At 41.7% G+C, this 13,776-nt stretch overlaps 1 pseudogene; it reads right to left on the bottom strand.

Moving 5' to 3' along the window:
* Positions 1-7,115: 7,115 nt before the first annotated feature.
* LOC112668884 (serine/threonine-protein phosphatase PGAM5, mitochondrial-like) lies at positions 7,116-11,180 on the bottom strand (annotated as a pseudogene).
* Between the last annotated feature and the right edge of the window lie 2,596 nt (positions 11,181-13,776).

Genomic DNA, 13,776 nt, shown 5'->3' on the forward strand with positions numbered 1-13,776 from the left:
ATTATCATCCTATTTTACAGATAAACCAAGGTTCTGAATGGTTGAGCAAGTGTCCAGTAATCATAAATGCAGTAAATGGGGGTATACCTACCTGCAGAATGTCTGCTCCTTCCACCACATTGCCCTCCTCTGCATAAAGATGTGCCCATTCTGGAGAAGGGATTGAGTTAAATCAGCTTCAGGAACATCTTCTATGCTGAGAAGGTGCTAGGTATGTGGGCACTAGCAGGGGGTATAACTGATCATTGGAAAAAATCAAAAGTATAAGTAAAAGTTCTGTTCTGGTTTCTTTTTATCAACCACCTTAGTTTTCTTATCATCCACTTTAAATTTCTTAATCACCCATTGCTCATTGCTTTATTTTCATGCTTTGAAATACTATTATGGATCTGAGAAGCAGGATAAAATCTTTGTTTTTAGTAAATATACATTTGGAAACTACCCAGTGAGAAGTAATCCATGAAAGTTGCTATTAGGGCAGCCCATGGTAAATGGAGTGGGGAGAGTGAGTTCCAAGTGTGTCCCTACACACTCCATATCCACAATATCCACACAAACACACACACACACACACAGTGAAAATAGCAGAAGCTGACAGAACACATACTCTAGAGTTTGACAGAAATAAATCCAAGGCCTAGTTTCTTCATTTATAACTGTCATGGCTCTCAGGAAATGACACACACTACAAGGAGTTCAGTTGGAGTCAAGAAGTGAGCGACTTGGGACATCACTGTTTCCCAGACAATATTGCATCATGTTTCCCTTTTGTCAAAAGAGAATGAAGTATCATCCCTGTTATGTCAAGGATTGTTGTAATATCTACATTACATAATAAAGTGCTTGGGATACTATGAAGTCCTAAATAAAGTGTTGCTTTTGAAGCAATATTTTCTCTGTTGTCAATGAGTCACTCGACGTTGAGCAAGGATCAAACTCTACAAATATAAAATAATTCACATTTGTTCTCAAGAATATAATAATTCTCCATTAGACTAATCTGCACAGGCAAGAACCATGTTGGGCATAACCTAGGAATTCAACAAATAAGAAATATGCCTGGACACACGATGGCAATTGGAGGCCAAAGATTCTATGATATTGTGTTGGTTCCTCAAATTCTTTAAAACACCGGCCCCCAGCACAGTGTCTCTGATGGTTGATTTTATGTGTCATCTTGGCTGGGACGCAGTCCAAAGATATTTGGCCAAATGTTATACTAGATGTTTCTGTCAATGTGTTTTGTGGATGAGATTAACATTTAAGTCAACAGACTCTGAGTACAGCAGATTACCTTCCATAAAATGAGTAGGCCTCACCCAATCACTTGAAGGCTTTAAAGGAACAAATGCTTCCTTTGAGCATGAAGGAATTCTGGAACCAGATAGCCTTTGGAATCAAAATGCAACTCTTCCCTGGGTCTCTGGCCCACTAGCCTACCCTGCAGATTTTGGACTAATCGAGCCTCTGCAATCACATGAGCCAGTTCCTTAAAATAAACCTCTCTTGGCAAACCAGGAAATAGACTCTTAACTATAGAGAACAAACTGATCCTAACCAGAGGGGAGGTGAGTGGGGGGATAGGTGAAATAGGTGATGTGAATTAAGGAGTGCGCTTGTGAAGAGAACCTAGTGTTGTGTGTAAGCAATGAATCATTTCATTGTATACCTGAAACTAATATTATACTATATATTAATGAATTAGAATTCAAATATAAATGTTAAAAATAACTGTTTCTCTATATACATATACATCCTATTGATTCTTTCTCTAAGAAGAACCCTGACTAATACCACGTTTTTTTTTTTTTAATTTTTATTGGAGTTCAATTTGCTAACATATAGCATAACACCCAGTGCTCATCCCAACAACTGCTCGCCTCAGTGCCCATCACCCAGTCACCCCAACCCCCCACTCAACTCCATTTCCACTACCCCTTGTTCCTTTCCCAGAGTTAGGTGGCTCTCATTTTCTGTAACCCTCATTGATATTTTCACTCATTTTCTCTCCTTTCCCCTTTATTCCCTTTCACTATTTTTTATATTCCCCAAATGAATGAGACCATATAATGTTGGTCCTTCTCTGATTGACTTACTTCACTCAGCATAATACCCTCTAGTTCCATCCACGACGAAGTAAATGGTGGGTATTTGTCATTTCTAATGGCTGAGGAATATTCCATTGTATACATAGACCACATCTTCTTTATCCATTCATCTTTCAATGGACACCAAGGCTCCTTCCACAGTCTGGCTATTGTGGACATTGCTGCTAGAAACATCGGGGTGCAGGTGTTCTGGTGTTTCACTGTATCTATATCGTTGGGGTAAATCCCCAAAGGTACAATTGCTGGGTCGTAGGGCAGATCTATTTTTAACTCTTTGAGGAACCTCCACAGAGTTTTCCAGAGTGGCTGCACCAGTTCACATTCCCACCAACAGTGCAAGAGGGTTCCCTTTCTCCGCAGCCCCTCCAACATTTGTTGTTTCCTGCCTTGTTAATTTTCCCCATTCTCACTGGTGTGAGGTGGTATCTCATTGTGGTTTGGATTTGTATTTCCCTGATGGCAAGTGATGCAGAGCATTTTCTCATGTGCGTGTTGACCATGTGTATGTCTTCTTTGGTGAAATTTCTGTCCATGTCTTTTGCCTATTTCATGATTGGATTGTTTGTTTCTTTGCTGTTGAGTTTAATAAGTTCTTTATAGATCTTGGATACTAGCCCTTTATCGATATGCCATTTGCAAATATCTTCTCCCATTCTGTAGGTTGTCTTTTAGTTTTGTTGACTGTTTCTTTTGCTGTGCAGAAGCATTTTATCTTGATTAGGTCCTAATAATTCATTTTTGCTATGGTTTCCCTTGCCTTCATGGATGTATCTTGCAAGAAGTTGCTGTGGCCAAGTTCAAAAAGGGTGTTGCTTGTGTTCTCCTCTAGGATTTTGATGGATTCTTGTCTCACATTTAGAGCTTTCCTCCATTTTGAGTTTATCTTTGTGTCTGGTGTAAGAGAATGGTCCAATTTCATTCTTCTGCACGTGGCTGTCCAATTTTCCCAGCAGCATTTATTGAAGACACTGTCCTATTTCCAGTGGATTGTCTTTCCTGCTTTGTCGAATATTAGTTGACCATAAAGTTGACGGTCCACTTCTGGATTCTCTATTCTGTTCCATTGATCTATGTGTCTTTTTTTTTGTGCTAGTACCACACTGTCTTGTAGTACAACCTGAAATCTGGCATTGTGATGCCCCCAGTTCTGGTTTTCTTTTTCAATATTCCCCTGGCTATTTGGGGTCTTTTCTGATTCCACACAAATCTTAAAATAATTTGTTCCAAATCTTTGAAGAAAGTCTGTGGTATTTTGATAGGGATTGCATTAAATGTGTAAATTGCCCAGGGTAGCATTGACATTTTCACAATATTAATTCTTCCAATCTATGAGCATGGACTATTTTTCCATCTCTTTGTGTCTTCCTCAATTTCTTTCAGAAGTGTTCTATAGTTTTTAGGGTATAGATCCTTTACCTTTTTGGTTAGGTTTATTCCTAGGGATCTTATGCTTTTGGGTGATTTGTAAATGGGATTGACTCCTTAATTTCTCTTTCTTCAGTCTCATTGTTAGTGTATAGAAATGCCACTGATTTCTGGGCATTGATTTTGTATCCTGCCATGCTGCCAAATTGCTGTATGAGTTCTAGCAATCTTTGGGTGGAGTCTTTTGGGTTTTCTACGTACAGTATTATGTCATCTGCAAAGAGGGAGAGATTGACTTCTTCTTTGCCAATTTGAATGCCTTTCATTTCTTCTTGTTGCCTGATTGCTGAGGCTAGGACTTCCAGTACTATGTTGAATAGCAGTGGTGAGAGTGGACATCCCTGTCTTGTTCCTGATCTTAGGGGAAAGGCTCCCAGTGTTTCCTCATTGAGAATGATATTTGCTGTGGGCTTTTCATAGATGGCTTTTAAGATGCTGAGGAATGCTCCCTCTATCCCTACACACTGGAGAGTTTTGATCAGGAATGGATGCTGTATTTTGCCAAAGCCTTTCTCTGCATCTATTGAGAGGATATATAGTCCTTGTTTGTTCTCTTGTTGATATGATCTATCATATTGGTTGCTTTATGAGTATTGAACCAGCTTTGCATCCCGGGGATAAATCCCACTTGGTCATGGTGAATAATCTTCTTAATGTGTTGTTTGATCCTATGGTTAGTATCCTGGTGAGAATTTTTGCATCTGTGTTCATCAAGGATATTGGTCTATAATTCTCCTTTTTGGTGGGTCTTTGTCCGGTTTTGGAATTAAGGTGATGCTGGCTTCATAAAACGATTTTGGAAGTATTTTATCCCTTTCTATCTTTCAGAACAGCTTTAGTAAAATCTGTATTTTTTCTTCTTTAAATGTTTGATAGAATTCCCCTGGGAAGTCATCTGGCCCAGGGCTTTTGTGTCTTGAGAGGTTTTTGATGACTGCTTCAATTTCCTCCCTAGTTATTGGCCTGTTCGGGTTTTCTATTTCTTCCTGTTCCAGTTTTGGTAGTTTGTGGTTTTCCAGAAATGCATCCATTTCTTCTAGATTGTCTAATTTATTGGTTTATAGATGCTCATAATAAGTTTTAAAATTGTTTGTATTTCCTTGGTATTGGTGGTGATTCTCTCCTTTTTCATTCGTGATTTTATTAATTTGAGTCTTTTCTCTCTTCTTTTTAATAAGGCTGGTAATGGTTTATCTATTTTATTAATTCTTTCAAAGAACCAACTCCTGGTTTTGTTGATCTGTTCCACAGTTCTTCTGGTCTCTAATTCATGAGTTCTGCTCGAATGTTTATTAAGTCTCTTTTGCTGCTGGATGTAGGTTTTATTTGCTGTTCCTTATCCAGCTCTTTTAGGTGCAAGGTTAGCTTGTGTATTTGAGTTCTTTCCAGTTTTTGGATGAATGCTTATATTGCAATGTATTTTCCCCTCAGGACCGCTTTTGCTGTATCCCAAAGATTTTGAACGGTTGTATCTTCATTCTCATTAGTTTCCATGAATCTTTTTAATGCTGCTCTAAATTCCTGGTTGACCCTTTCGTCTTTTAGCAGGATGGTCCTTAACCTCCACGTGTTTGAATTTCTTCCAAATTTCTTCTTGTGATTTAGTTCTAGTTTCAAAGCATTATTGTCTGAAAATATGCAGGGGACAATCAATCTTTTGGTATCAGTTAAGACTTGACTTGTGACCCCGTATGTGGTCTTTTCTGGAGAAAATTCCATGTGCACTTGAGAAGAATGTGTATTCAGTTGCATTTGGATGTAAAGTTCTGTAAATATCTGTGAAATCCATCTGGTCCAGTGTATCATTTAAAGCTTTTGTTTCTTTGGAGATGTTGTGCTTAGAAGATCTATCAATTACAGAAAGCGCCATGTTCAAGTCTCCCAGTATTAGTGTATTATTATCTAAGTGTGTCTTAACTTTGGTTATTCATTGATGGATATACTTGGTAGCTCCCACATGAGGAGCATAAATATTGATGATTGCTAGGTCCTTTTGTGGATAGTTCCTGTAAGTATGATATAGTGTCCCTCTTCATCTCTTACTATAGTTTTTGGGATAAACTTTTAATTTAGCTGATATGAGGATGGCTGCCTCTGCTTTCTTTTGAGGACCATTTGAATGGTAAATGGTTCTTCAACCTTTTATTTTCATGCTGCAGGTGTCTTTAGGTCTAAAATGAATCTCTTGTAGAGCAAATAAATGGGTCTTGTTTTTTTATTCAGTCTGCAACCCTGCATTTTTTGATGGGATCAGTAAGCCCATTCTCATTCAGAGTTACTATTGAAAGATATGAATTTAGTGTCATCATGTTACCTATTCAGTCCCTGTTTTTGTGGATTGTTTCCTTGTACTTCATCTTTCTTTTAGAGTCCCCCTTAATATTTCTTGCAGAGTTTGTTTGGTGGTCATATATTCTTTCAGTTTCTGCCTACCTTGGAAGCTCTTTATCTCTCCTTCTGTTCTGAATGAGAGCCTTGCTGGATAAAGTATTCTTGGCTCATGTTCTTCTTATTTAGGACCCTGAATATATCCTGCCAGTCCTTTCTGGCCTGCCAGGTCTCTGTGGAGAGGTCTGCTGTTACCCTAATAGTTCTCCCCCATAAAGGTTAGGGATTTCTTGTCTCTTGCTGCTTTAAGGATCTTCTCTTTATCTTTGGAATTTGCAAGTTTCACTATTAAACGTTGAGGTGTTGAACGACTTGTATTGATTTTAGGCAGGGTGGGGGGGTGGACATCTCTATCTCCTGGATCTGAATGCCTGTTGCCCTCCCCAAGTCAGGGGAAGTTCTCAGCTTTGATTTGTTCAAATACACTTTCTGGTCCTCTGTCCCTTTTGGTGCCCTCTGGAACCCCAATTAAATGTAGATTTTTCCTTCTGAGGCTTTCATTTATTTCCTTTAACCTTTCCTCATGATCTTTTCATTGTTTTTCTCTTTTTTTCCTCAGCTTCCTTCCTTGCATCAACTTGTCTTCTATGTCACTCACTCGTTCTTCTACCTCATTAACCCTGTTGTTAGGACCTCTAGTTTGGATTGCATCTCATTTAATTGATTTTTAATTTTGGCCTGATTAGATCTAAATTCTGCAGTCATGAAGTCTCTTGAATCCTTTATGCTTTTTTCCAAAACCACCAGTAGCTTTATAATTGTGCTTCTGTATTGGCTTTCTGACATTGAGCTGTTGAGTATTTTATTGAAACATGATGCCCTGCTGTCCCATCAGCATCCAGCCACCTCCCCCACATGCCAAGTGTGGCTGGGTCCCCATCCAGCGATGTGGTTGAGTTCAGACCCAATGGTGTCAGGCAGGACTCCAGACTGAGAAACTGGTTATCAAAGCAGGAAACCAGATGAGAGTCCTTAGTTGACAAATATTTAAGTGGTAAAAGGCTCTTAAAGAATGTAGGATGAGAAGTTCTGAATGGAAGTGCTGGCGGCCCTCCTCGGAGTTGAGTGCTGGGATGGGCTGTGCCAAGGAGCCGGGAAGGGCCCATGTGGCCAGCTGTGGGAGTGACTGAAGTCACCGTGTGGACTGACCCGTGTGGACTGACCGTGTGGAGGGCATCGGTGAGGCTGTCCTGGTAGACAGGGCAGGAAACCCCAAGAGGGAAGTCAGGCTGCTCTGCTCAGAACAATTCCCTTTTCTATCCTGGGCTGCCAAGTACGGACCCAAATGCCACATTTTAGATACTTGAGATATTTGTACTTTCTCACTCTCCAGGAAGAGTGCAACGAAACCACAATGCAGCCTGTGGAGGGAAGATGCGGGAGGAACCACACCCTGGGTGACACCCATGGGAGCCACAGGGGCTAGAGGAGAGCAGGTCCTCCAAGCAGCTCTCAGGAGCGCGATATCTTGTCTGGAGGCATGAACCCTGTGTCCCCGAGGGTCCTGAGCGCCACTCGGCCATCTGGCCGTGCCACCAGGTGGGTTATGCTGCCATTGTTGAGAGACAGGCGGAGCCAGCCTTCAGGAGGGAACTGCAGTGCCCGGCACACGATGTAGCGGATGACATTGGCATGGCAGATGAAGATCTCCTAACTGTCCTCCTGCTGCTTGACATCTGCAGGATGGACGTAGTTCCAGAAGGCGGCCTCGATCCGGGCTCCGTCTTCATAATACACAGCCTCTGGCTTCCAGTGGGACACAGGAGGGTTGGGCTCAATGGGGGCGCCCTCCCTCGGCAGGTCTGTGCTGACCTTGCAGACACCTGGCAGGTGCTTGTTGATGATGTCAGTGGTTTCTATGGCTCGGGTCATGGACGAATGGACAATTTCATTAAACTTCAACCCCAAGCTTGCAAGTCGGAGCCCAGTTAGTTCAGCCTGTTCACGACCCAGGGGTATTAGCGGTGCTTTTCCAGGGAGGCATCCACGTGGTACTGGGAGTGCCTGATGAGGAAGATGTGTCGTGTGGCCTTTGCTTTGCAGTGGTCCAGTCTGGACGCCAGTTCTTCTTCTCCAGAGTCTAGGTTCCTCTTCCACAGGTTGACCAAGGATAGTGGTTCTCGCCTGTCCCAGGTGGGGTTCCAGAAGCGCGGCCCGGGATGCGCAGTCCCCGCCCACGCCCGCGCCAGACCACCCGCGGCTCCGCATCCCCGCCCACGCGGGGCTTCCCCAGCGCCACCGGGGAGAAGAGCGCGGAGGCCGAGCCCGGCCAGGCCGCAGGCCGCCAGCTGCAGCGCCTGTCGGAGCGCCCTGCCCCCCGGCCCCTGCAATCCAAACTGCTACTCTGCGGGAGAGAGGACTGTTTCTGAATCTTTTGTGCTGAGTTCATTCTTCTAGTCATTTTGCTCAGTGCAGAGTGGCTAAAAACAAGTGGTACTGGAAAAAGGAAGGAAAAAGAGAGGGAAAAAGGGAAACAAACAAAAAACAAGGAGGGGTACCCTCTGGTTCTATATACTGTAAATCCCTCGACTTCCCCTTTCCAGCTGGTCGGTCAAGAACTTGCTCTTTCCCTGTCCTTGCAGCTGGTCTTCTGGGGGAGGGGCCTGCTGTGCTGACTCTCAGGTGTGTGCACCTGGGGGAGCTGCCCCGCCCCCTGCCAGGTGCACGGCTGGGTGGGAGCTGTTTACCCGTGAGGCCCCTGTTCCCTGGTGGCCCCGCTCCGTCCCAGGCACAGGGTGACACGCGGAGGAACCACCACAGTGGCGGCGGCAGCTCCCCAGCCCTGGAGTCAGCTCCCCCAGTAACTCCCGCAGCTCCCAGTCCGCACGGGCCTGGATGCTCCCAGGGCGGGGGCGCCGACCTGCACAGCTTGGGGGCGCCCCAGGGCAGGAGCGTCCTCGCTGTCCTGTGTCCTCCCCGCCTCCGCCTGTCCCGGGGGGATCGCAGGATCCCGGGCTGTGTCCGTCGACGTCCTGGGATCCAGGGCCTGCGCCACTGGGATCGCGCTCCGGGACCCGGGAGCCGCGCAGCCCCCTCCGCGCGGAGCCGCCGCCCGAGCCGCCTGCCGAGCTGCTCCCGGTGGCGCCGGGCACGCGCTCCAGCCCTTTAGGGAGCTTGTTCCGAGGTGTGTGGCGCTCTCCCCTGGGGCGCAGGTCCTCTGTTAGTGACCCGGGAACCTGGGGGCTCCCCTGCCCTTCCTGGGATCCTGCCTGAGTCGCTGCGAGCGCCTTTCCGCCGGGGAAGGTTGGTGCAGCTCCTGCGTCTCCGGGCCTGGGCTCTCCTGTCCTGGGGGCTCTCGCTGCTGAGCCTTAGCCCTGCTCCTGGGGGGCCCCTCCCCGTTGGTCCTTTTTTATTTACTTATTTTTTCCCCTCTTCCTACCTTGATAGAAGAGTGAACTCCTCACTGTAGCATTCCAGCTGTTCTCTCTTTAAATCTCAGGCCAAATTGGTAGGTTTTCAGGATGATTTGTAAGTTATCTAGGTAAGTTGGGGTCAGGTGACTTGGGGACCCTACTCTTCCATCGTCTTGCCCCGCCCCCCTAATACCACTGTTAATGCTTAATAAATATCATGGTTTTTTAATCCCAAAATGAAATATTCTTTAGCCCTCACAATACTTCACTCTAAAAGAATCTTTTTGCTTTCCAAATAAAAATTACTTCAAAAGTGTTTCTATATTTAATTGTTCATTCCTTCCCAAATATTTATTGACTCCTCATTTAATCATCTACTAGTAAACATAATGGAAGAAAAGCTCTGGGTAAAGCAAATGGAGGGCCATCCCCAAATTTAGCAATGGTGACAGTCTAAAATATTGACAGATTACAAATTTAAAAGTTACACAAAATGAATATAATTGTGTGGAACTATCCTTATTTTTTTTAAAGATTTTATTTATTTATTCATGAGAGAGAGAGAGAGAGGCAGAGACACAGGCAGAGGGAGAAGCAGTCTCCATGCAGGGAGCCCGACATGGGACTCAATCGCAGGCTGCCCTCCCTATTGAAACTAATTTTACTTGTGGAATAAAGCAACCTTAAGGAAACTTTCTCTCTATCAAAATACTTGACTTAGAAAATGGAGCTGAAGTTGAATTCATTTAATTCTGCATCTAACGTAGAAAAATGGCACTGAAATTTTGAAAGGAACATGAAATTGTTGTACTTTCTAAGTCTCTATGAATAAAGTAGGTGAGGAGAAGGAGAAAAATTCAATTTAACACTGAGAGTAATTTTCACCTTTTCTTCCTTAAAAAACATATGTGAAATGCCATGTGTTGTCATGGAAACGGTAAAATAAGAAATCTGTTTCTGAATGCTTAAAGTTAGGTGCAAGATTGTCAAATACAGGCTGTTTGTATTGTCTCTTACAAAAGAGAAAAAGACATAATGATTTGGTACATAACCATCCTTGTATTTATTCTAACTCTTCTCTTTAGTCTGTGTTTTGTGTGTGGGAGACTTCCCAAAGTTATTTCCGTTTATTTTCCTTCCCGGACCTTACTGCAGGCACCTTTTCTGGACCTTATTTATAATGCCATTGGGTTAAAATATAAAGCATAGATTTTAAAGCTGAAAGGTCACTTAAAGGAATTTAATAAAAAGCAAGGACCTATTCAAATTCATGTAACCATGCTCACAACACAAAATACTTGAAGCAATAGTTGTAATGTAGTTTTTTTAGAGTAAGGTATACCCCTGAGTTTGAGTACTAATTCTTTCCTTTAGTTACTCTGTGACCTTGAGCAACATACTTCATTCCTCTCTAATCTGTTTTCTAATCTGTAAAATGAAACTAATCGACTTACTTTTTTTAGAATTATTGGATAAATATTAAATAATATACCCAAGGCACAAATATTAGTCATTATTATCTCATTTCAATTACTCACATTAGTGGATTGGACCAAAGCTTAAATAACAGAAACTGACCTATAATCTTCACATCCCTTCGCTTTTGAGCCTGTGGTTGGATACATACATGCCATTCTTTTTTTTTTTTTTTAAGATTTTATTAATTCCATGAGAGAGAGAGAGGCAGAGACACAGGCAAAGGGAGAAGCAGGCTCTATGCAGGGAACCCGACGCGGGACTCCATCCCGGGTCTCCAGGATCAGGCCCTGGGCTGAAGGCGGCCCTGAACTGCTGAGCCACTCCGACTGCCCCATACATGCCATTCTTGATCATTGACAATGATTCCTACCAAAGGCTAGAATCTTTCTCTAACCTTCAAGGTCCATCTCCCAATCTTGACCTGCATGCTACCAATCAACCCAGAGCCACTGAGCATTCAGCTGGAAGAGACTCAAGTACTTTTATTTCATGGGTGGAAATGCAATCTCCAGGAACAGTGTTTGGTTGAAGATCCCACTCTCTGAGGAAGAGGTAGGGCCTGATCTTCCAGCTTCCAATTCAGAGCTCCAGATTTTGTGTCCCATAAATACTGACCCAAGAAGAGCAAGAATATACTTATGCTATGCTAATTTCCATTGTTCTATCTTTGCCTTAGAGAGAGTAGTTTTCTTCAAATGTGGATACCAATGTGAGCACATGAAATCATCCTAAGGGCTATAGGAGCAGAAATAATCTAAAGGAATCAATTTCTAGCTCTTCAACATTCCTGGCTTTTTCCTAAAACTGATCTTCCTGAGAACCTATCTTCCTTCCATTTTACAACAAATTTTCTCCCTTTCATCCATCCCACTACTTCCTATGATGCATTATCTCAGAGAGAGAGAAAGCCTCCAAAGTGGAAGCCTCCTGTATTATTAGTTAAGCTACCCCAAACCCTTTCCTGTCTTAAGCATATTTACAGTAATAGTGGAGGTGTTAAAAAGGGACAGCAGCTAATGTCAGAATGTTCTAAAATCAAATACATGATAAATAAAGGGTGAAAGGAATGATGATTTAATGACATTACTTCTTCCATTCCCCAACCAGTATCCAAAAATTACTTTTCTTTGAGGGAGAACCCCATGAAAAGAAAATAGAGTATGGGTAGGAAAGGCTGAATGCTATGAATTTTGGATTTCATATTAAATACATGAAAATTTTACAGCTATTTTTTGATACATATCATTGGAGCATGCATTTAACTGAAAAGAAAGATCTTTAAATAGTCAAAGTCATATAATATCTGTGCTTCTTTTAAATGCAATTCTGATGTTTTCAGAACTACCATGTATAAAAGAATATATGAAGGAAGTGTGAAAAATTTGCTAATTGATGAATATGGATGGTGAGTAAGTGGGGATTTGTTTTATTATTCTATTCGTATACATGCTTGAAACTTTGCATAATATCACCATATTATTAATTAACCTTGGAAGAGAAAAACTCTTCGATGTACAAATACCATAGAAGAAATGGAAAAATTACCAAAGAACACTCCCTATGCCTGTTCAGCTATCCATGGATTGAGAGGTAATGTACTTCAAACTCTCCAAACCAGTTTTCAAATGTAACAATCAGTGCCAGAAAGCCCCCTCTCCAGCACTCTCCAATTAAAAAAAAGTGATTTAATTTGGAAACACTGCAATGATAGGAAATTCTGCCAGTCAATGGGATTCTTTCCTGATGGGTTTCACTGTAGTGTCATCTGGTTAGGTCATTTTGGTGGGAAACCATGTTTTTAGTAACCTGATATATTTTATTTTGGGCAGGTTAGATTCCTAGTGGAAAATCCTTCCAGTGCCTTGTCTGCAGACCTATAAACTTTGGTGCAAGCATTCTGGACCTGAGTGGGACAAAAGGGCCTGGGAGTATTTAAACTTTAGCTATACACACATATGTGTGTTGTTTGAAGTACTTCAAAATGTTTGATGATACTGCTTTTTTTGCTTACTATATAGAATGGATGCATGTCCATTTTTTTTTCCTTTTCCTAAATTTCTGGAAGCTTTCAATTTTTTCCTGATCTGAACTTTCACCTAAATACATGTAGGAGTGTGTCTTTTATTCCTTAATCTTTTATTTTAATTATCTCTTAATTATCCATAGTATAAACCTCCTTGCTGTTTTCTCATGTCCTTAACTATTTATTTGAATATCCCAACCTCCCCATTATCTCTCTTTTGTATAAACTCTTACCACATGGACACAGAGACCCTAAATCTATCTTCTATGTTTTATAACTTTCTTTTCACATTCTTTCTTTTTTTTTTTTAAAGAGATTTTCTTTATTCATGAGAGACACAGAGAGAGAGAGAGTCAGAGACACAGGCAGAGGGAGAAGCAGGTTCCATGCAGGGAGCCTAACGTGGGACTCGATCCCGGGTCTCCAGGATCAGGCCCTGGGCTGAAGGCAGCGCTAAACCGCTGAGCCACCTGGGCTGCCCTATTACTTTCTTTTATATTTGCCCCATTTGATCATTTTTTGGCTTAATAATCCAAAATCATAATTCATTTCTTATAACAATTATACTCACAATATTCTGGTTTTTGTTATCTACTGAACTCATTTGTATTTAAGAATCATATTATTTTTAAGGTTTTATTGAGTTATTATTTGTGAACGATTAATTCACTTTTAGTCATTCTAAGGATATAACTACATTTTAAGTCTTATTTATGTTAAACTAATTCTGCTCATTGAAAAATAATATCCTATTTTTTAGTGTAGTATCTATTTTTCTTGGGCTTGATATCTTCAACTGTTAGTGACTCTTGTAATTAAACTTATCTTTTAGTCTGAGACTTCTTCATTCCCCTTATATGGATGCTATTATTGTTTTCTATAGCTACCTATTCTCCATAAACAAAAATTTCCATGATTTCTAATAAAATTGATTAGTTTATAAATCATCAAAATTCTGAACAAAGAAAAGCCTCTTCTATTTGGTATCTCATATCCTTCT

The sequence above is a fragment of the Canis lupus genome, chromosome 23 (genome assembly GCF_003254725.2).
Source record: "Canis lupus dingo isolate Sandy chromosome 23, ASM325472v2, whole genome shotgun sequence".
Taxonomy (NCBI): Eukaryota; Metazoa; Chordata; class Mammalia; order Carnivora; family Canidae; genus Canis; species Canis lupus.